Source organism: Piliocolobus tephrosceles, chromosome 3 (assembly GCF_002776525.5).
Source record: "Piliocolobus tephrosceles isolate RC106 chromosome 3, ASM277652v3, whole genome shotgun sequence".
Classification (NCBI taxonomy): Eukaryota; Metazoa; Chordata; class Mammalia; order Primates; family Cercopithecidae; genus Piliocolobus; species Piliocolobus tephrosceles.
The window spans coordinates 81,547,674-81,571,420 of NC_045436.1; the positions used below are offsets into that span (position 1 = coordinate 81,547,674).

Consider the following 23,747-nt stretch of genomic DNA (forward strand, 5'->3'; position numbering starts at 1 on the left):
TGCTGTTTTGGTTCCTGTAGCCTTGTAGTATAGTTTGAAGTCAGGTAGCGTGATGCCTCCAGCTTTGTTCTTTTGGCTTAGGATTATCTTGGCAATGCAGGCTCTGGGTATATACCCAAAAGATTATAAATCATGCTGCTATAAAGACACATACACACATATGTTTATTGCGGCACTATCATAATGGCAAAGACTTGGAACCAACCCAAATGTCCATTAATGATAGACCAGATTAAGAAAATGTGGTGGCCGGGTGCAGTGACTCATGTCTGTAATCCCAGCACTTTGGGAGGCCGAGGTGGGCAGATCACGAGGTCAGGAGATCGAGATCGTCCTGGTTAACATGGTGAAACCCCATCTCTACTAAACACAAAAAATTAGCCGGGCGTGGTGGTGGGCACCTGTAGTCCCAGCTATTTGGGAGACTGAGGTAGGAGAATGGCGTGAACCTGGGAGGCAGAGCTTGTAGTGAGCTGAGATTGTGCCACTGCACTCCAGCCTGGGCGACAGAGCAAGACTGTGTCTCAAAAAAATAAATAAAATAAAATAAAATAAAATAAAATGTGGCACATATACACCATGGAATACTATGCAGCCATAATAAAGGATGAGTTCATGTCCTTTGTGGGGATATGGATGAAGCTGGAAACCATCATTCTGAGCAAACTATCACAAGGAAAGAAAACCAAATACTGCATATTCTCACTCATAGGCGGGAATTGAGCAATGAGAACACTTGGACACAGAATGGGGAACATCACACACTGGGACCTGTCATGGAGTGGGTGAGGAGGGAGGGATAGCATTAGGAGATATACCTAATGTAAATGACAAGTTAATGGGTGCAGCACATCAACATGACACATGTATACATATGTAACAAACCTGCACATTGTGCACATGTACCCTAGAACTTAAAGTATAATTTAAAAAAAAAAAAAAAGAAGAAAACAGAAAAGAATTTCTGTCTTGTTTTTTTTTTCATTCCTTCTTCTATGTTTCTAGAGCTCCTCCTCTTCTTCCCATTCCTCTCCTCTTTCCTTTTTTCCTTTTTTGGTTTTTTTTTTTTTTTTTTTTTTGGTATTGATCTTAATGGAGAATAAATAGCTGATACTTCTTTCTGTGAAAACCTTGGTACAGTGTTAAATTATTTCCTAGCTTTACTTTCTATATATCATCCCTTCCTTTTTATCCATATTGGAATCCATTCATTCTCATTAAAATCCTGTCTTTGCATTTGCTTTGACTCCTTGATCCATCTATTTTACTGTCACAACTACTTGATAAAGCTCTACTCCTGAATAAGTCTTTCTAGCTCTATTCTTCCTGTCTGAATCCAAGAGACTGACTATTGCTAGATAAAAACACATTCAAACAGGTTGGTAATATAACTTCAGGCAATTCTTGTTACATCTTAGTTGTTTCATATAAGATTTGTTTTTAAATTTTTAAAATTATTTGAGATAGTTTCTCGCTGCTGTCACCCAGCCTGGAATACAGTGGTGCGATCCCAGCTCACTGCAACCTCCACCTCCTGGGTTCAAGTGATTCTCCTGTTTCAGCCTCTCAGATAGCTGGGATTACAGGCGCCTGCCAACACACCTGGCTAACTTTTGTATTTTTAGTAGAGACGGGGTTTCACCATTTTGACTAGGCTGGTCTCGAACTCCTGACCTCAGCTGATCTGCCTGCCTCGGCCTCCCAAGGTGCAAATGTTTCTGTCATGTCAGATTGCTATAATCTTACATGTTTCCTATATTCTGATGGGCAGAAAACTGTATGCTTTGCTACCTAACACTGTAGCCCCCTCTGTTGAGGACTTAAAATATGTCTGGTTCAAGTTGTAATGTGCTGTAAATGTAAAATACACACCAGTTTTCAAAGACTGAGCACAAAAAATAGAATGTAAAATCTCAATAATTTTTATATTAATTACATGTTAAGATTATACCATTTTGAATTTATTTGATGAAATAAAATCAGTATTATTGTAATTACTTTTTATTTGTTGCAATATGGTTGCTAAAAACATTAAAACAACATATGTGATTTGAATTAAATTTTCTGTCAGATAGCAATGCTCTCGGCTTTCAGAAAAAAATATTCCAATGAAATAAATTAGAAATTTTATTTCTGGCCGGGCGCAGTGGCTCAAGCCTGTAATCCCAGCACTTTGGAAGGCCGAGACGGGTGGATCACGAGGTCAGAAGATCGAGACCATCCTGGCTAACACGGTGAAACCCCGTCTCTACTAAAAATACAAAAAACTAGCCGGGCGAGGTGGCAGGCGCTTGTAGTCCCAGCTACTCGGGAGGCTGAGGCAGGAGAATGGCGTAAACCTGGGAGGCGGAGCTTGCAGTGAGCTGAGATCCGGCCACTGACTCCAGCCCCGGCGACAGAGCAAGGCTCCCTCTCAAAAAAAAAGAAATTTTATTTCTCTCTCATGACATATTGTTGAATATGTATTATGAGATTACTCTCATAAAAATGTGAGCAAAATTCACAGTTCCTCCAGCAATTTAGAGAGAACCTCTGTCTATTCATGCTCATCACACAAAGCATTTTTATAGTGATATTTTGCTATTATTTTAATTAGCATTTGTCTGTTGAAATTGAGTGTTTTTCATATATTTCTTTGGCATTTTGATTTCTTCTGTGTGTTATATATTCACATCATTCATTCATATTTCTCTTGTGCTTTTTGTCTTAAAAACTTGTAAGACCACATTACATATTTAAAATGTAAACTTTGTCTTATGCATCACAAATATTTTTCTTTTATCACTTATTTGTTAAATAATTTTGATTGTAATATTTGCTGCTGTTGGAATACTTTTTAACACTCATTGTGTCAAATATACTTTTCTTTCATAGTTTCTGTTTCTTGTCTTGACTGAAGACACCAGTGCGTTCCTCTGGAAGTCCAGCCACCTGCCTGCTAGGGTCTATGGGTCTTTTATAGGCACAGGATGGGGTTGTGGCAAGACAGGGTGGTCTTGGAAAATGCAGTATTTGGGCAGGAAAACAAAAATGCCTGTCTTTACTTAGGTCCGTGGGCACAGGCCTGGGGATAGAGCCCTAGTCAGGGACCACACCCTCCTCTACCCAGTACTTCCCTTCCCACTTTCAGTATCAGTTAAAGGGACCACACCCTTCCCAGTACTTCCCTTCCGTATCAGTGTCTTAATGATTTTTGTGATGAAGCCATTTCTAATATCATCATACAGGTAAAAGAGTAATAGTTGATATAGTTCTATGAATAAAGCTTTAGTGACATATTCAGAATTGCCTAAATGATGCCTGAAGTAATTTATTCCCTACAGGGTATAAATATATACAATGTCTCACCTAGATCTGTGAAGGTCAACAGAATAATAGAAAGCTTCCATTAAGCAAATTTCTATTTCTGAGCAACATATGGGTAATTAGGAAGCATTTATAATTATGGAAAGAAAACAGGGGCTGCTTATCTATATCTTTTATGAGGGCTAGTCTGCTAAGAAGTTAGCAGTTAGCAGACATTACATTTCTGCTTTCACTAAGCATGTATTTTGTGTTTGTATGTAGTAATGACCTCTTAGAATCATATTCTGATCTGTTGCAGAAATGATCTAATGGCTGCTTCACTTAGTGGTTGTAAGGCCCTATGAAACTTCATTATAAGACCTCTCCGGCCGGGCGCGGTGGCTCACGCCTGTAATCTCTGCACTTTGGGAGGCCGAGGCGGGTGGATTACAAGTTCAGGAGATCGAGACCATCCTGGCTAACACGGAAACCCCGTCTCTATTAAAAATACAAAAAATTAGCCAGGCGTGGTGGCGGGCGCCTGTAGTCCCAGCTACTGGGGAGGCTGAGGCAGGAGAATGGCGAGAACCCGGGAGGCGGAGCTTGCAGTGCGCCGAGATCGCACCACTGCACTCCTCAAAAAAAAAAAAAAAAAAAAAAAAAAAAAAGACCTCTCTATACCTCACGTTTTTTCTTTTGGAAAAGATGAAAAAAACAAATAGTATACTTGGAACAAAATTGGTGCTCTGTGACTGACAATTATGGCTGTTGCTGGGTGAGTAGGTGAGTTGCCATGTGGGACATTATGAAAGTTGACTTATACTTTTCTTACCTGATAGTCAATTCCTGAAATATATGGATCCAGACTTCCAGGGCTTTATTCCTTTAGTACTCTGTTGCCCAAACTGTGTTCTGTAGCATATACTGTATGTCTGTGGAAAAAAAAAATTCTGTGGTGAGATGTTCTGAATATGCATATTAGGATATTTAAATGTGTGAGAGATTCTGCAACACTGTCTCTTCAATTTCCTCTAAGACATTGTTTAACAAATATTTCTTTAACTATGGGATGCATTGTTGCCTCAAAATTGATAGAGAAATAAGTTCTTTTGAACAAATTTGTCATCTCTGTTAAATGGCAACTAGTTCTTGAGATAATGATTCTTTCAGCCAGAAATAGGTAGTACTGCTTTTAGTTGTATTTTCTTTCGTGTTATGCATACCATAGTGTAAATAAAGTTATGATCCAGTCTTGGTGGCCATATTTTCATTGAGTGAGAGGGAGGGAATTAATAGGAACAGAAAATTAAGAGGCTATAATATAGGGAAAATGGCATTGGTAGGTTGAGTAGAGCACACACAATTTGCCTATTTCTTTAATTCCTTTAGATTAATTCCAGCTATTCAGTTGGGGTGAGTTAGGGTTGTGCTAGTGAAAATGAGAGGAAAATGAGAAAGTGGTTATCTATTAGGGAAAGTAAAGTGTGTGTGAATGAAATGGAAGTAGGAAAGCGCATAGAGAATTGTAAATACAGTTGACTCTTGAAAACACAGATTTGAACTTCATGGGTCTACTTATGTGTGGATTTTTTTTCAATAAATATATTGGAAATTTTTTGGATATTTGCAACAATTTGAAAAAACTCGCTGATGAACTGGGTAGCCTAGAAATAGAAAAACATAAGGAAGTTAGGTATGTCATGAATGCATAAAATTATGTTGATACTAGTCTGTTTTATTATTTGCTACCTTAAAATATATATGAATCTATTATAAAATGTTAAAATTTATCAAAACATAGTCACACAAACACTTACAGACCATACATGTTGTTATACACATTTAAGAAGAATGTAAACAAATACAAAGATGCAGTATTAAATCATAACTGCATACAATTAACTGTAGTACATAGTGTCCTGCTGTAATAATCTTATGGCCACCTCCTGCTGCTATTGCAGTGAAATCAAGTGTTGGGAGTATCTGCTAAAATGGTGTGTGATGACAGTCAAATCTGAGTGAGTAGTTTGTCTAATAAATTGCATATCACAGTACAAAGAGATGTCTCATGGTTCTTGTATGTTTTTCATCTTGTAAACTTTGAATAATGCCATGGGACTCATAGGAAGTACCAGTAGTGATGCTGGTAGTACTCCCAAGAAGAAGAGAAAAGTCATGACATTACAAGCAAAAGGTGATTTGCTTGATACATACTGTAGAATGAGGTCTGCAGCTGCAGTTGCCTACCATTTGAAATGGTGGGCAATTCATCCTATAAACAGATGATGTAAACAGTATTGATAAATACAGTACAGTTTTGTAAATGTATTTTATCTTCCTTATGATTTTCTTAATACACTTTCTTTTCTCTAGCTTACTTTATTGTAAGAATATAGCATATCATATATATAAGGTACAAAATATGTGTTGATAGATTGTTTATGTTATTGGTAAAGCTTCTAGTCAGCAGTAGTTGAGTTTTTGAGGAATCAAAGTTATATGGGGATTTTCAACTGCTCAGGGGTCATTGCCCCAACCCCTGCATTGTTCAAGGGTCAATTGTATAAGAATATTTTGAATGTGTGTGTTTATGCAGTTAAATAGCATGTGTGCATCTCAACTAATCAAATTATTTTGAAGGTATTTCACATGTTAGACTATATAAATCTGCCACTATGCCAATAATCATGTAAACTATGTAAGTGACATCTCATTTAAATATTGGAATTTCATACATCAAAATGTTCCAAAATCAAGAACTATTTGACTACAGTGGCTACAAACAGATTTTTTTTTTCATGTTAGAAATGTTTGTCAATGAAACATGTTTAAAGTAAACATATGGGCTGTTAAGAGTCATCCAAGTCAATTATTGTTGAAATATTTTTCTACCTAAAATGACATTAACATATAAATGCATGTAATTTAGACAAGAATGAATTTTATGTCTTTTAGGTTGACTAACTTAACAGGACATGTAGAAAACAACATTAATATGATAGTAGCTTTAGCACTCAGATGGGATGCTCTTTAAAGAAAAGGGTAACTTCTAGCATCAGTTTAGTAGACATAAGCACATTAATAGATGCTGGCTGACTAATTAGTACCAAGAGTGACATTAGAGTAGCTAATTAAGTATATGAAAAAGGACAAATAAAGTTGTAGCCATTTCTGAATGCCACATGTCTGAACAGCCTCAGAATTCTTATATCCAATCTTAAACTAACACTCTGGTTTTGGCAATCTTTTTCAAACTCTTTGGTTTGCAGAAGAGCTTCGTTTGGTTATGAAAAAGATCTTTAAAATTCATGAAGGCTTTTACACCTAAAGATAATCTTAAGGTGTTTTCCAATATGAAATTAACTTTTAATCTGATAACAAGTAGTATAGTTATTTTGGCTAAGATTCCTACAACCTTTTAACATAACTTTGAATATTTAGTGAACTATAATATCTTCAATATCTTCTAGGGCAAGTAGAGAGAAAAAGTGTGATTAGGGTCTAAAAGCAAATAAAATTTAATATCCTCTATGTGTGCCTAGAATATTAATATATTTTGTTTTATTTTTCTTTTTCTAAAATAATACATGAACATAATTGAAAATATGTCATAAAGACAAAAAAACTAGAAAAAACTGTCATATATGTACTTCTAGGTATTTTATACATACTTTTATTAGTTTTACTTCAGTTTTGTAGCTTTAATATATTTAATATTTGTACATGCTTTTAAAATGTTACATTTTCATGGCTATTTGTTGAGGTGTCATTTTTCAATAGTTTAGTTTTGCTCTTGCCCGATATAAATCTATTATACAATGTTTAAAAACAAAATACAAAATAAAAATCCTCGATGATTTATTGAATAATAGGATAGATCATCCTCCATATAAGCCTATTAATTAATCTACAGAAAGACTGAGTCGTTCTTAATAACATAGAAATATGTTGCACTGGATTTGAAGTTGAATAAGTACAGGATGAAACCTTGGCTCTGTCACTAACGGAACTTCACCTTTTGCCAGTTATGCAACCTCTCTGATGCCTAGGAGAGGCAATATTATGTATATTGATACTCACATTAATTATCCATGAGACTAGTTGGTTCATAATACATGGTGCATAATAGTAATGCAATTAATATCTCTGATCTGAACAAAAGCGCTGCAAAGATGAAAATAGCTTTTGTTCAGCATTTGGAATTTAGATTCTTCGTTGAGAAAGAGTAAAGGCCCCATAATCTTATGGAGGGATAATTATACGTCATTCATTTATTCTTCAACCATTTATTCGTGCAATCCTGTACTCAATTCAGGGGATACACAAAAGGTGGCTACTCCCATCAGGGATTGTATTTAAGTGAAATAGGAACAGAACAAGTTGAACAGCTCTGTTTCATTTTATCTTTACCCTAACCCAATATCAGATGACTCAAAAACCCTAAGTTTACAAAAGTCTGAATAATTCAGCCATGAGAACTAGTTAGCAAGGACAAGCAACAGCTTGTTTTCTTTAGCTACCGGGGGTGACTCCTGATGCATAACTGCTGTTCCAGAAAATCACCAGTCATTTCAGAAGGCAGTCATGAGTACAGTCCCCTGGGACAGTGCTTTGCAAATTTCAGTTATTCTCATAAGACCTTCCTCAATTTTTGGTTATTCTACCTGTCCTCTTGTACAGAAAAAATATTTCTTAGACTGACTCTTTTTTTAGCTTAAATGTCATATATTTTAAAGGAGCATTTTATATCACTACCATAAGTAAGAAAATCATTACTGCCATAAATAGAAGGTAAACATACAAACATACAGATTGAAAATAAAATGGTGTTGAAAAAAATTATAGCTAAGGACAGGCTCTGGGCATACAGTTCACTCTCTTTGATAGTGTTGGAATTCACGAGGAACCAGGAGCTCCAAACCGAGACATTGTTCTGGAAGTCATCAGGATTGGATAAGTATTCTAAAAGAAACTGACTTTCTCCCTCTGTGACTCCCTACCACTGTGTCTCCTGGAGATTAGATCCCTCCCACTGTTCTCCAAAATGAGATTTCATTTTCCAGAAGGTTGAAACAAAGTTTTGTTAGCAGCAGGTGTCAGGCACTATGACAAATGCTCTATATACTTTATCTTACTGAATTCTCACAACACTGATTCCATAGGCCATATAGTTAGTCAGTGATAGAACTGGATTTTTAAAATTCAGGGTTGGGCATGGTGGCTCACGCCTGTAATCCCAGCACCTTGAGAGGCTTAGGTGGGTGGATCACCTGAGGTCAGGAGTTCAAGACCAGCCTGGCCAACATGGCGAAACCCTGTCTCTACTAAAAATGCACACACCAAAAAAAATTACCTGGCTGTGGTGGCACACACCTGTAGTCCTAGCTACTCGGGAGAGTGAGGCAGGAAAATTGCTTGAACCTGGAATGCGGAGGTTGCGGTGAGTGGAGATCACACCACTGCAGTCCAGCCTGGGTAACAGAGCAAGACTTTCAAAAAAAAAGTGAAATTTTAAAAAATAAAAAATAAAATCCTAAAGAGCCTGTCTTGAAAGCCTGGCCCCTTAACCACTATATGTTTATCTGAAATAAACTCATTTAATTCTTTTGCAAATATATATTTGTGCCGATACCAGAAAGGTTTTCCTCCCATGTAGACATTTCCGTTTTCTAAATAAATAAGGTTCTAGTTTTTTTAACAGAAAAATATACAACATAAAATATGATATTGTCACCTACTAATAGATCCACATGGAGACATTCTTTCCGAAGGATAGAACAGACAAGCACCATTTCCAATTGATAAAAGTAAAAATTTATAGAGTTTTGCTACTTTCAAGGTCCTTGGAGGTGAATAAAGTAAAAGAAAGCAAAATATCTACAATGTAAGCTAGAAAAATAGTATCTTTAATGATCACCATTAGGGTATTTAAAATCATCAAAATTGTAGTACAGTTATGATTAATCAGCAGAGTAAACAGACAGTCCACAGAGTGGGATAAAATATTTGCAAACTGTGCATCTGACAAAGGACTAATATCTGGAATCTACAAGGAACTCAAACAAATCAGCAAGAGAAAAAAAAACAATCCCATCAAAAAGTGGGCAGATGACATGAATGGACAATTCTCAAAAGAAGATATACAAATAGCCAACAAACATATGGAAAAACACTCAACATCACTGATATCAGGGAAATGCAAATTAAAACCACAATGAGATACTACCTTACTCCTTCAAGAATGGCCATAATTAAAAAGTTAAAAAAGGCTGGGCGCGGTGGCTCAAGCCTGTAATCCCAGCACTTTGGGAGGCCGAGGCGGGTGGATCACAAGGTCAGGAGATCAAGACCATCCTGGCTAACCCAGTGAAACCCCGTCTCTACTAAAAAATACAAAAAACTAGCCGGGCGAGGTGGCGGGCGCCTGTAGTCCCAGCTACTCGGGAGGCTGAGGCAGGAGAATGGCGTGAACCTGGGAGGCGGAGCTTGCAGTGAGCTGAGATCTGGCCACTGCACTCCAGCTTGGGCGACAGAGCGAGACTCCGTCTCAAAAAAAAAAAAAAAAAGTTAAAAAAATAGATATCGGTATCCATGTGAAAAGTGAACACTTTCACACTGCTAGTGGGAATGTAAACTAGTATAACCACTATGGAAACCAGTATGGAGATTCCTTAAAAAACTAAAAGTAGATCTACCATTTGATCCAGCAATCCCACTACTGGGTATCTACCCAAAGGAAAAAAAGTCATTATATGAAAAAGACACATGGACACATATGTTCATAGCAGCACAATTTGCAATTCCAAAAATATGTAACCAACATAAATGCCCATCAATCAATGAGTGGTTAAATAAAACGTAGTATGTATGCACCATGGAATACTACTAGCTCATAAAATGAAATGAAATAATGGCCTTTCCAGCAACCTCGATGGAGCTGGAGGCCATTATTCTAAGTGAAGTAACTCAGGAATGGAACAACAAATATTGTATGTTCTCACTTATAAATGGGAGCTAAACTATGAGGATGCAAAGGCATAAGAATGATATGATGGAATTTTGGGACTCAGGCAGAAGGGCTGGAGGGGGATGAGGAATAAAAGACTACATATTAGGTACAGTGTACACTACTTAGGTGGTGGATGCACCAAAACCACTAAAGAACTTCTCCATGTAACAAAAAACTACCTGTTTTCCCCCAAAACTACTGAAATAAAAATATCTAAAAAATAAAAAAGTGGATACTGTTAAAATATATATATATTATAAAATGCCAATAATAAAGAGTACTTTAAAAATGGAAAGATTGTAATTTGCATTTCCCTAATTCTTTGCATTCTCAAAGGAACTTTCAAGCTCCCACAAATTGACTCCTAGAAAATTTTTCTAATGTGTCATTTGCTTTGAATCATGGAGAAATCTAAACAATGATTGTATAAGCTACTTAATCAGGGCTATTCTACAAATACTGTGTGAAGAGAAGCAGAAAGTATACTGTACATATATCCATTTTACTTCAAAAGGCTTTAGGAAAGGAAGAGAAGGAACTATAGCTGAAAGCAGTGTTCAGATGGTGTGGTAGGCAGAACAATGGTACCTCAAAAGTGTATGTGTCCTAAGCCCCAGGCCTGTGAATATGTTATGTTATATGGTACAGAAGAATTAAGATTGCAGATAGAATTAAGATTGCGAATCAGCTGACTTTGAGATAGGGAGATTATCATGGATTGTCCAGTTGGGCCCAATTTAATCACAATGATCCTTATGAGTGAAAAGGGAAGCAGAAGAGTGAGCACCAGAGAAATGGCAACATGAGAAGGACTTGGCCCAATATCACTGGCTTGAAGCTGGAGGAATGGGACCATGGGTCAAGAACTGTGGGTAGCCTTCAGAAGCTGAAAAATGCAAGTAAATATATTTCTTCATGAGGCCTATAGAAAGAATGTAGCCCTGCAAATATCTGATTTTGTCAAATTGAGATCCATTTCAAACTCCAAAATTTCAGAACTGTAAGATAATAACGTATGTTGCTTTAAACCCACTAAATTTGTGATTAATTTTTTTTATAGGAGTGTTAGGAAACATACAGATATCTAAACACATGTAGGCTATGCAAAGACAAAGAGTAACATAAATACTGCAGATAGGACCCCCTCATCAGGCATTTATACACCATCCGTCTAGTTAAAAAACAAAAAACAAAAAACAACTAGGTGTAATCATGAAGAAATAACCTTTATAAAGTATGAAGAACATATCAATGTTACCCTTAGGTAGTCATCTTTGGCAAGATATATATTTATACATTATTGGAACATCTTTCAGGAATTCACTGTTATATTTTATTGGCCAAACAAAATAAAAAAGAATGTCCATTATTGTTTATTTACAACGAGTGATTTTATCAATTTAATTATTCTTGTCAATAATACTGTTGGCTACTGCTGCTATTATGATTCTTACTAGTACAAATACGTGTTTATTTTATCAGTGGTTCATTTTCCACAAGTGCCAAAGAGGATACAGAGAGCACAGGATTGTTATGAAGTTAAAGTAAATTAATGCTTATAAAGCATCAGAACATTCATTTGCATATGTTAGGCATTCACTGCATTTTGGTAGCCTTTATTATAGGTATCATCATCATTATCTTCATTATTACTGCTGTACATCTCAATGATTGCTGGTCACCAGGTCTTAAACCAGGCATGTGGGCTTCATATTTTACCTCTAGGAATGAGGGATCAGAATCTCCATCTCTTCGGGTCAAGCAACTGAAGCTCAGAGTATAGGAAGTCACCTAACTAAAGTTGAAGAGCTTTTAAATGACAGGGTCAGGACTGTTCCTGAAATGTTTTGTGAAACTTCTGTGAGTCTTTGTGCTAGGTGCTGTGTGGTTCCATTAAATAAGGCCCCATTCCAGCCCAAGCCCCCAAACAAAATATTCTGAGAGATAACTTGTTAGATGTAGAAGTATTATTCTAATATTTTAAAAAGGCCAGTAATATTATTTTATGGTCGCATTTTACTTTAATTCTTAGAACATGAACCATTTTTAACCCTGGTAGGGAATTTTTTTGAGACTGTTTTCTCCTAGTGATAAAATTTCAGTTGGAATAGGATCATATGGAACCATATGGCATAGTTTAAAAGCTACTCTCTTATAAAAATAATACATACACATTCTAGAATATTTGAGGAATAAACAATGTAAGAATAATATTATAATATACTGCAGCCGTCATCAGAAATAAATATTGATATTTGTCTTGAATTATATGAGTTTTTGTGTATATACATAAAGAAGCTCATATTGTGTTCATGGTTTTGTAATTCTCAACATTGTATAACCCATTCATTTATGATGATTCATTTTAAAAATGCCAAACCATGAAAAATCAGGGCCATTTGTCATACAGGAACATCTTATAAAATTCAGATCTTTTTGATTTCTAAATTTTTCATTTCTGCACTTTGTGATACTTAAAGATTTATTGACACTTCCCTTGCAAGACAATACTTTTACACTAACCCTAGGATAAATAAGATTAGAAGATTCCTTCACCACAGGTCTTAATGAGATATTAGAATAAACTACTTTGTGTTAAAGTAATTTATAGAAATCCATTTCCTTTTTATAATATGCAAGTTTTTTTAAGGGCAGGAATTGGGCTTTATAATCTTTTGTCTCTTAAAGTCTGAATATTTGTTCTTTATCATAATCATTAAATAACTATTACATAAACATATAAACAAAGGTTTAAGTGATTAGAGAATTAATATTGAGGTATTTTTTCAACATTATAATACTTATAAATGATTATGGTAAATTATCTTGTTGAATTTTAAAATACCTGGTCTGGAAATTCCAGTGATGAGTGAGAACTAAAAAATGTTAAGGTAATGAATATTAGAGGCATAGAATGGCAAAGAAGATTATTCTGTGAAATATGACTGGAATTAGTAAGAAGTTCCAAAGAATAAACTATCTTTAATTATATATATTTTTAAGTGTCTGTTGCTGATTTTCAACTTTGATTACAATTATAAAGTATGTTAACATAAAGGAATACCTTCAAGTTCAAGTGGTAAAATGTTAAAATCATAATAATATCTTATTTTTACAAACTCAGATTAAAAAATGTATATCTAGGGTAACATTTAATATTTGGATTGCTGTTTCTCTACACTATATTTAAAGAAATAATTAAGCAATGAGATTCATTAAATAAAATAAATTACTAAAATTTAAGAATAAATGTAAAACATTCATTTTTATATATTCTTGACATAGCTCTATCTTTAAAACATTTATATGATGTAGAGCTTCAGTTTTTGATGATACTGTTCTATACATTTTAATAGGAGAGAAGAAAATATAAACTATTGGAATATTTCTTCCCGGTTCTTCATATTCTAAAATCATTTTTAGAGGTTCACATTTTTTATTAAAATTATGCCTAGATATTATTATATTGCATACTTCTAAGTGTCAAATATTAATCAAAGCAACCCCACCAGGAATTTCCAATGCTTCATTATTTCAATTCAGAAAAGAGTTTGGTGTTCAATCTTGTACAAAATGTCAGCCAGGGACAAAAATAATTGAGCATTATTTTTTTTAACTTTGACTTTTGTAAACAGATTATTGCCTAAATTCTGAACTGTGAATTTTCCTAATATGACACCTGGAATGTGGGAATTAATAATAGTAAAAAAGTAATCTTGGTTAAAGTTAGTATGAATTTAAATACTGTTTAAAAATTGCTTTTATTTAATCACATATTGTATTATAAACACTCCCCCAAATCACCATCTATATTATATTTTATAGTTTTGGATAAACATCATATTTGCATTTATATACAATATTCACTTCAGAATTGCAATCTAAGTTTTAGATACATAATGTTAAATATTGTGTTCTTTGTCCATACATACATGATTTGGCCCTCATCTAACAAAAATCACTTTGGTGAATTAAGGTAGATTTGGGGCAAGTTAATGATTTTAGTGAATTTAATAAATCACATGTGTTTGGTTCCTTAATAAATAACATTTGAGCTATTTCAATGTATTTTCCTCAAAGAAAAAGAACCTAAAATCTTTATTTTCTTTTTTCACATTACCAAAACGTGAGAGAGAAAAAAATTGTGACTGTAATAATCTACTGTGGTACTGGAAATATTGTCAGTATAAAAAAGACATTATGGTGATTCTCAAACTTGAGTGGACTTAAGAATTACCAAAGTGCTTAGTTACTTGATAATCCTTTCCTGAACCCCAATTCTGGAATTCTGATTTGACCAAGTGCCCAAAAGTGGCTCTGATGGGTGTGTGTCCTTGACCACATTATGAAAAGACATTGTCACTCTAGGAGAAATGTAGTTGTGACCAAGTGCTGCAGCATAACTGAGGATTGTTTTAGAGTTACCTAGAATTTTTAGCACTTGCTATCTTGTAAACTCCATGCAGAAGTTACGTTTACTCTGAACATAGACCACAGGAGGCCTTGGGGAGCTTCTGCGGGTGATAGGAGACACACTTTGCAAGGTCTGCGATTTCCCTTCTGGCCAAGAATGGCTGCAGAGGATGCACACATCAGGAAGAGGGTGGGGGACTACTTGCTTGCTGGTTTTGCTTGCATCCGATGAGTAGAAATTCAACCTATTCTTTGTTTTGGTATGTACATATCTTCTAGTATATAGCTCTTTCTAAGATATTTTACAATTACTACATATGATACAAATTTTGAGATGAAATTTATTTAGAGGGGTTTGCTTGTGTTTCAGTCAGTTATGTTTCCAAAGTGTGACGTCCTATGTAATTCTGTACATAACAAAGCCCTTGAAAGATATTAGTGTCACTGTACACTAATACTTGCCAAGATAATTAATTGCAAGATCTCATTGCAGTTAGTTAGGAGTGTACTTATTACATCCCTAACTTATATACTTTAGTAATACAGGCTAAAAAGCATTCATTGTACAGTTAGATCTGCCTAAAGCCCATGAAAAGAATTCAGGCACGTAAAACAAATTTTAAATATTTTAAGTACTCTGTTTGGGTCATTGCTCTCAAAGCATGATTATGCATACTGTCTTTTTTCCACCGCTGCCACCATCTTGTGTTCTGGAAAGAAGAGGTTGAATTAAGGAGAGAGAAAGAACAAGGAAACAAGGGAAATGCCAACACAGTTTTCTTTTTCTCGGAACTAGGACAGCAAAATTAGATTTGCTGGTGAAACTAAAGTTATTCTCTTTTCAATCTGATTGGCTGGTCATATGCTTTTATCCATTGGGAACCTCAAGAAACGGACTGAAGTTTTATTTCATTTTGTCAATAATATTGCCTGTGGTATGGTTTGATACTTGAAGTAGAACTGGCAGTAGATGATGTGAATTTAAGTTCAGCTTAATGACTTACTATTGGTGTGACCTTGGGGAAGTCTCCTAAACTTTCTAGCTATGGCTTTTCAAGTTTAACATTTTTGTTTTTTCATTAACCTGAGTTAAAATTCTTTCCTTAAAACTGTAATACTAAGAATGGTATAAAAACACACCATAATATTCATGTGAATGTACTTTGTATATTATTACTATTGAATGGAATTCAGTGTACTTTGAAATGTGGCACATTTATTATATAATAGAATGTTAAGCCACTTTTCAGCATAAGAGTTCAGGGAGTATTGGGTGTAGGGGTGAGGACTGAGCAATAAATAACCCTCTTCAGTGTTTGAGTTGTTAAGCAGTATTAAGAAATACGACAAAGAATAAGGGAAGGGAGAAATCAAATATAGCCTTTATTACTGATGAAGTTGATAATTGGCTCACATGGCTTATATCTGTGAAAAAGTGGAGTTTATAATGTGAAATCCTAGAATTAGAGAAATATACCCACCCAGCCACAGGAGACCCTGGACCATAGGTCAGGAGCTGTCAGAACATATGCCCTCATGCTACAGAAGCTTAACAAAACAATTACAGGTAGAAATTGGGACACTGACTACATGCATATTCTGAATCCTGGCCCTCTAGGATATTTGCCGTCTTTTATATGGATGTAATAAAACTGGAAATATAAAAATTGAGGAGTAAGCAGAAACTACTACTAATTTATCACAAAATAAAATTGTAAGTATTATACCTGGGATTTTTAAACATATGTCGTTTTGAGGTCTGAGTACTATAATCTGCATTTATTATTGGTTAAAATGTCAATTATTTCTTCAAGAAATAATTTTCATTTTTAAAGTACACCAACATTTACTAAGTAATTTAAAGAAGATTCTATTTTCAAATCAGAGATGTACTGAAATTATTATTGATAGATGTAATAGATATGGATCAAGTTCTGACTTTATACATTTTTAGGGTTAAAAAAAGATATTTAAAAATTATTGGAGTTTAAAATATATTTTAAATGTTTTAAGTACTCTGTTAAGGAGTTGCCACCAGAGCTCTAGACATGTTTTTTTAATCAAATTTTATGATTTTTACTAATTTTTGTCACACTCTTGTTTTTTATAGTCAAGAATATTAAGGTATAATCTACATAAATAAAATTCACTTTTAAAAGTGTACTTCTGAAGGACTTTTAGAAATTTATACACTTTACAAACCATTACAAGTATTTAAATTTAGTCCATTAGCACAATAATAATGTCTCTGTTCCATGTATTCAAAATATCTACCCTGACTACCCTAACTTTTTTGTAATTATGTGTTTTTCCTTGAAATGAGCTGTATGTGTTTGTGGAAAGTGCTTTGCCACAAGACAAGGAATTTCCAGGATGAGTTTTCCTACAACATACAAAACCTATAAAACTTTGATCCTATTGCAGCCTCATTTGTAGCTCTAAACGTTTTCAATGGGCATTCATTGATCACTGATGTGGTCAAAGGCTTGTTATGCAGGTATAATTACTCACAAAGGAAAACTGAGAAACATGAATTCAAGTCTAATTTTCCTTTGTGTGTAACAAAAGACATAGGCTCATGTTTCCCAGCTATTTTTTCTTGTTTAGTAATTTAGTTTGTATATTTAATTCTGAAATGAAATGAACATATCCTTTCCCATTTCTTCTTATTTTGTTCAATGTAGATTCATCCATAGCTCAAGCCATCTTTTCTCTATATCAAAGTGGACTCTCAAATATATTACATGAACTTCCATCAACTGGAAGAATTTCCTTTCACCATGAGTGGGGCTGTAATGTAGAAGTGGATGTAATATTCACTTTGGATGGGTGCTGGCATATTTTTCAGAATGATCTGGAAACTAATGCCATGCTTTTTTTTTTTTTTTTTTTTTTTTTTTCCAGTTAACAGGTTTAGTCATTCCTCTTGAGGCTACAGATGTATGTTGAGGGAGGAGTGGTAAAGTGGTAAGATTTGGTGTCATAGAAGCTTAAGCTACAGGCTCATGGCATTTACTTCCCCCATCCAGAATTGCCTGAGTCTGGTTTTGTGTATATCATACTCATTTTCAAATAGAATATTAGTTCTCACAACCAAATTATAATTTGGTAGATCACATAACACCCAGTTTATGAATGGTCAGTTAGACTACATAAACACTTGGTATCATATAAGCAGACATTATTCTCAATCAGGATCCAATAATAACTCACAAGTTAATTTTCAAATAGAAAGGAGTCATTGGAAGAATAAGGAATGGTATTCCTCCAAAATCTCAGGGGTATGTGTTGTGGATCTCCTATTGAGAGTTGCCAGAAACTCAATAAAGCTTTGTTATAAAGCTCAAAGGACAGTGTAGTGTGCACTGCAGCCTGACTGTATAGTAGAGCCCTTTTTTGCTCCTACTCAAAACTGGTATTGTTGCTGGCTACCCGGTAAATGGGACTAAATATGTTTGTTTCCTTCAAAATGCAAAGAGGCCCATCAAATGGTGAGATTCAATAATTTATATACCCAAAGGAGTGTCAATTGTTCTATTATAAAGACACATGCATATTTTATGTTCAGCACTGCTCACAATAGTAAATTTATGAAATAAACCCAAATGCCCATCAATGATAGACTGGATAAAGAAAATGGTAGACTGGATAAAGAAAATGATAGACTGGATAAAGAAAATTCCATATACACTGTGGAATTCTGTGCAGCCATAAAATGTAATGAGATTATGTCCTTTGCAGGGATGTGAGTGGCGCTGAAGGCCATCATCCTTAGCAAACTAATACATGAACAGAAAACCAAATACAGAATGTTCTCACTTATAAGTGGGAGCTAAATGATGAGAAAACATGGACACATAGAGGGGAGCACACACACCGGGCCTGTTGGAGGGTGAGGAGTGGGAGGAGGGAGAGGATCAGGAAGAATAACTAATGAATGCTGGGTGATTAATACCTGGGTGATTGGATGATCTATGCAGCAAACCACCATGGCACACATTTACCTGTGTAACAAAGCTGAACATCCTGCACACGTACCCCTGAACTTAAAAGTTGGAAATAAAAAAAATTGTCTTTCAATATATATGGCTATCCTGATATGCCTTAAAGGAAGCTTGTCCAACCTGACCAGGATGGCTTTGAATGTAGCCCAACACAGATTCGTAAACTTTCCTAAAACATTATGAGTTTTTTTTCTTGCAATTTTTTTTTAGCTCATCAGCTGTCATTAGTGTTAGTGTATTTTATGTGTGGCCCAAGACAATTCTTCTTCCAGTGTGGCCCAGGAAAGCCAAAAGATTGGATACCCCTGATACACCATTGGCTGTCTAGAAGGATTGATGACATTTTAGGTTCCTGAACTTCAACATGGTTTATCCTTCACACTCTGATACAAATGTATCATATTATGACAACTAGAGCATTTGCTCTTTTGCTATGAGCAAGTTTATTTCATCAATTTTATATTTTACATATAAAATTATATACTGTATGGCATATATATATGGTCAGTATTTATACAGATGTTATTATGACATGGGGCATAGCCTTGAGGTAAGTCAATGAAAGGTTGCTGCTGTTTCTAGCAAGTGACTGCAAACTGATTATTATCTTTATTCATTGCAATTATAAAGAAAATGACTTGATAAATATCTGTTTATAGTTTACATAGGCTAGTTGACTTGCTCCAGTAAATATATCATCTGTGGAATAGCAATTAATATCAATACTTGGTTATGTTTATGAAAATCAGCAGTTATTTTACAAGACCCTTTGGCTTTTGTACTGGCAAACCGGAGAGTAAATCAGAGTTGTGAAGAAATAACCACCATTATATCTTCATCTCCCAAGTCTTTGTTGGTGGCAATAATCTGTAATTCCTTCAGGAATGTTGTACAATAGTCCCCCTTCTCTGTGGTTTTGCTTCCTGTGGTTTTTAGTTATCCATGGTCAACCATGGTCCAAAAATAGTAACATATTTTGAAAGGAAGATAAAGAGAAACCACATTCATATAACTTTTACTATAATAGCTGTTACAGTTGTTCTATTTTTAAAATAATTTTTGTTGCTATGCTCTTACCGTGCCTAATTTATAGATTAAATTTTATCATAGACATACATGTATAGCAAAAAAGCTTAGTATATATAGAGTTCTATGCTATCTGTAGTTTTGGGATCCGCTGGGGGCCTTGGAAGGTATTCTCCATGGATAAAGAAAGATTACTGTATTTTTGGGTTTTTTTAGTTTACTGTGAGGATGGGATTTGACAGTTTCAGATACATATATTTTGCCTTTCCTACCATAATAGTCCTCATTCTCTGTTAGGATTCTGACATTTGCTATGTATACTCATTTTCACCAAACATTTCTGGCTTAAAAAATACCCACAGGATACCTCTGTGGTACTCACATGGGCCCATTGGAATCATTATCATATATACTCAAGGCAAGATGTCATTTACTATTACACCTGAATTCTATAAATTCCCAAAAAATGCCATGGTGGTATTTTCAGTCTTTGGGAATTTTTTATCAGTTTAGACCAGTAACTAATAATTGCTAGAAGATATTCCTGAGTATTCTGAGTATTATTTTTTCCCTAGTACACATGCCTTCAGGTCACTCTGATGAAGGATTGGAGAAAGATTTATGGTATCTATGTTTAGCATCATAGAAAATCCCTTTTTCAGAGGGACCTGAGTTCCCTTCAGTCAAAGTCATCTAAGTCTATAAACTAGGGAGCAGTCTGTGAATTTCCATTATAGCAACTTAAGTATGTTTTTGCACCCCAAACAAGAATTGTTTTGTTTATAAAGATGATATAGAACCTTCATAGGCTATACATTTTAGGTTTACATTACATTTATAATCTGTATTACAAATATGTATACTATATATTTCATTCCTAAGGACCGTCAGATGAATTAGATACCACCACAATACCTGCAGTGAAAAACACTTTTATTATTTATATTGTCTCTAATGATTGAGTGTTACCATTTGTTCTCTACCAACTCAGACTTCATTATTCTCCATCGACATCAAAAGTTCACTTCAAAGGTCTAAACCTAATCATTGTGTCTATGCTACAGAAGACAGACATCACAGCACTTTTCATGAATATATTTCTTAATGCTAGCAGAGGGAACATCAGAACACTCTAGAGGTCAGCAAATGATAGTCAGTAGACAAAATCCAGCGGGTGTCCTGTTTGTGTATCACCTGTGAGCTAAGAATGGTTTTTACACATTTAAAGTTATAGAAAAGAAGAGGAGAAGGATAAGGAGGAGAAGAAGGAGAAGGAGATTCCAAGTGTGCTGCAAAGGCTAAAGTATTTACTATCTAGCTATTTACAGAAAGTTTGTCTACTGACCCCTCCTCTATGTCATAGCAGGGAAATTCTGGCATTGCAGCCTCATTGACTGTAGGCCACCATGGAATCCAAGCTTTAATTAACCATTCTAATAGGCTGTTAATACTACCACAGGTACTTGAGATAATACATTAAATCCTGAATGCTGTTAAAATACAACCATATTGATAAATTCAATCAGATCCAATCTTCTGATTCATCTTTCTCGGTCTAATAACCCTTAAAATTCATTCCATACATACTTTCCAAACTCATGCTGATACATATTGGCAATATCCATGAACAATTTCTGAATATTAAATCTTTTTTTGTGGAATTTTCTCCCCTTCCCTTTTGTGGGCTCTAACTCTAGTTACTGATTCAAGAGGCAAGCACTGAGGGATGTTGGCGTCTGTACTAGGAAAAGTTGACATTACTTGTAAGGCAATTGTCTCAAGTGAAGTTTTAAAAAATGTTCTTTTTTTTAACTTTTATTTTAGGTTAGGGGCTACATGTGATGGTTTGTTACATAGGTAAACTCATGTCACGGGGGTCTGTTGTACAGATTATTTCATCACACAGAAATTAAGCCCAGTACCCAATAGTTAACCTTTTCTGCTCCTCTCCCTCCTCCCACCCTCCACCTTCAAGCATACCCCAGTGACTGTTGTTTCCTTTTTTGTGTTCATAAATTCTTATCATTTAGCTCCCACTTATAAGTGAGAACATGTGGTATTTGGTTTTCTGTTCCTGCATTAGTTTGCTGAGAATAATAGCCTCCAGCTTCATTCACGTGCCCACAAGACATTATCTCATTCTTTTTTATGGTTGCATGGTATTCCATGGTGTATATGTACCACATTCTCTTTATCCAATCCGTCATTGATGGGCACTTAGGTTGACTCCATCTCTTTGCTATTGTGAATTGTGCTGCAGTGAACATTCATGTGCATGTGTCTTTATGGTAGAGTGATTTATATTCCTCTGGGTGGGTCAAATGGTATTTCTGGCTTTAGGTCTTTGAGGAATTACCATACTGCGTTCCACAATGGTTGAACTAATTTACACTCCCCCAACAGTGCATAAGTTTTCCATTTTCTCCATAACCTCACCAGCATCTGTTATTTTTTGGCTTTTTATTAATAGCCCTTCTAACTGACATGAGATGGTATCTCATTAGGCTTTTGATTTGCATTTCTCTAATGATCAGTGATATTGAGCTTTTCTTCATGTGATTGTTGGCACATGTATGCCTTCTTTTGAAAAGTGTCTGTTCATGTCCTTTGCCCACTTTTTAATGGGGTTGTTTGTTTTCTTCTCTTGGAAATGTGTTTAAGTTCCTTATAGGTGCTCGATATTTGACCTTTGTCAGATGCGTAGTTGGCAAAATTTTTCTCCCATTCTGTAGGTTGTCTGTTCACTGTTGATACTTTCTTTTGCTGTTCAGAAGCTCTTGTTTAATTAGATTCCATTTGTCAATTTTTGCTTTTGTTGCGATTGCTTTTGCTGTCTTTGTCATGAAGTCTTTGCCCATTTCTATGTCTAGGATGGAATTGCCTAGGTTATCTTCCAGGGTTTTTTTTTTTTTTAGTTTTGGGTTTTACATTTAAGTCTTTAATCCATCATGAGCTGATTTTTGTATATGGTATATGTCTGGTTTGGGGTTTTTTGTTTGTTTGCTTGCTTGCTTGCTTGATTTTTTGAATTGAGGAGGGATAGTGAAGCATTCAAACTAACAGCAAAAATTGTTTACTACACTAGTGAGATAAGGGAAAGGAAAATGGTTATTGGAATTGCATGAAAACTGGATCCATGAAAAAAAAAGTCATAGAAAAATGGCCACACAAGAAAGCAGCCACTGTCCAAACTAAAATGGAGGAGTGGGTGGAAGGCCAATACAAAATCCTATTATTCTTTCTTCTCATCTGATATTCTGATGGTGCTTTCAATCAAGGTAGGCACATGGAAGCCTGGGTGATGAAATCTGTAAGGGCCAGCCTCCAGGAAAGAAATCAGTCTGGGGGAATCATAGAAAATAATAAGATTCTGAGGAGATCATTCTTGATGTTGAATTGGAGAAATGAGAAGCACTTGGCAAGGCATGGTGGCTCATGCCTGTAATTCCAGCACTTTGGGAGGCCTAGGTGGGTTGTTCACTTGAACCCAGAAGTTCTAGACCAGTCTGATCAACATGGTGAAACCTTGTCTCTACTATTTAAAAAATGCAAAAAAATTTAACCTGGCATGATGGTGAATACCTGTGGTCCCAGCTACTCAGGAGGCTGAGGTGGGAGGATTGCTTGAACCTGGGAGGTGGAGGTTGCAGTGAGCCCCAAGATCATGCCACTGCACTCCAGCCTTAGTGAAACCTCATCAAAAAAAAAAAAAGGCACTTAAGAGACTATATGAGATAGTAATGTTACCATATTTCACTGATTCTGGCAATTTGTTATTCAAATGCTCTAAAGTTAAAATTTATCTTTAAATTTGTAGTATATTATAGTTTTTGATCACAGCATTCTCTTCTTAAAGAAACAAAATAATGGCTGGTCTTATGGTCAGTGCTGTCTTGGAATGAATACTTTTTTTTTTTTTTTTTTTTTTTTGAGACACAGTCCCGCTCTGTCGCCCAGGCTGGAGTGCAGTGGCGCAATCTACCCTCACTTCAAGCTCTGCCTCCCAGGTT

At 35.3% G+C, this 23,747-nt stretch overlaps 1 protein-coding gene across 7 annotated transcripts in view; it reads left to right on the plus strand.

Moving 5' to 3' along the window:
- Nucleotides 1-23,747, plus strand: part of LOC113224983 (B-cell scaffold protein with ankyrin repeats) — a 227,903-nt gene that overhangs the window by 8,892 nt on the left and 195,264 nt on the right. The window contains exon 2 of one of the 7 annotated variants that reach the window (XM_026455028.1): nt 16,326-16,421. The exons of 5 other annotated variants lie outside the window; for them this stretch is intronic. The gene's annotated coding sequence lies outside the window, so the exon portion shown is untranslated. Of the gene's footprint in view, nt 1-14,848; nt 14,968-16,325; nt 16,422-23,747 lie in introns of those variants that run through there. One more of the 7 variants, XM_026455029.1, reaches the window with a different exon arrangement.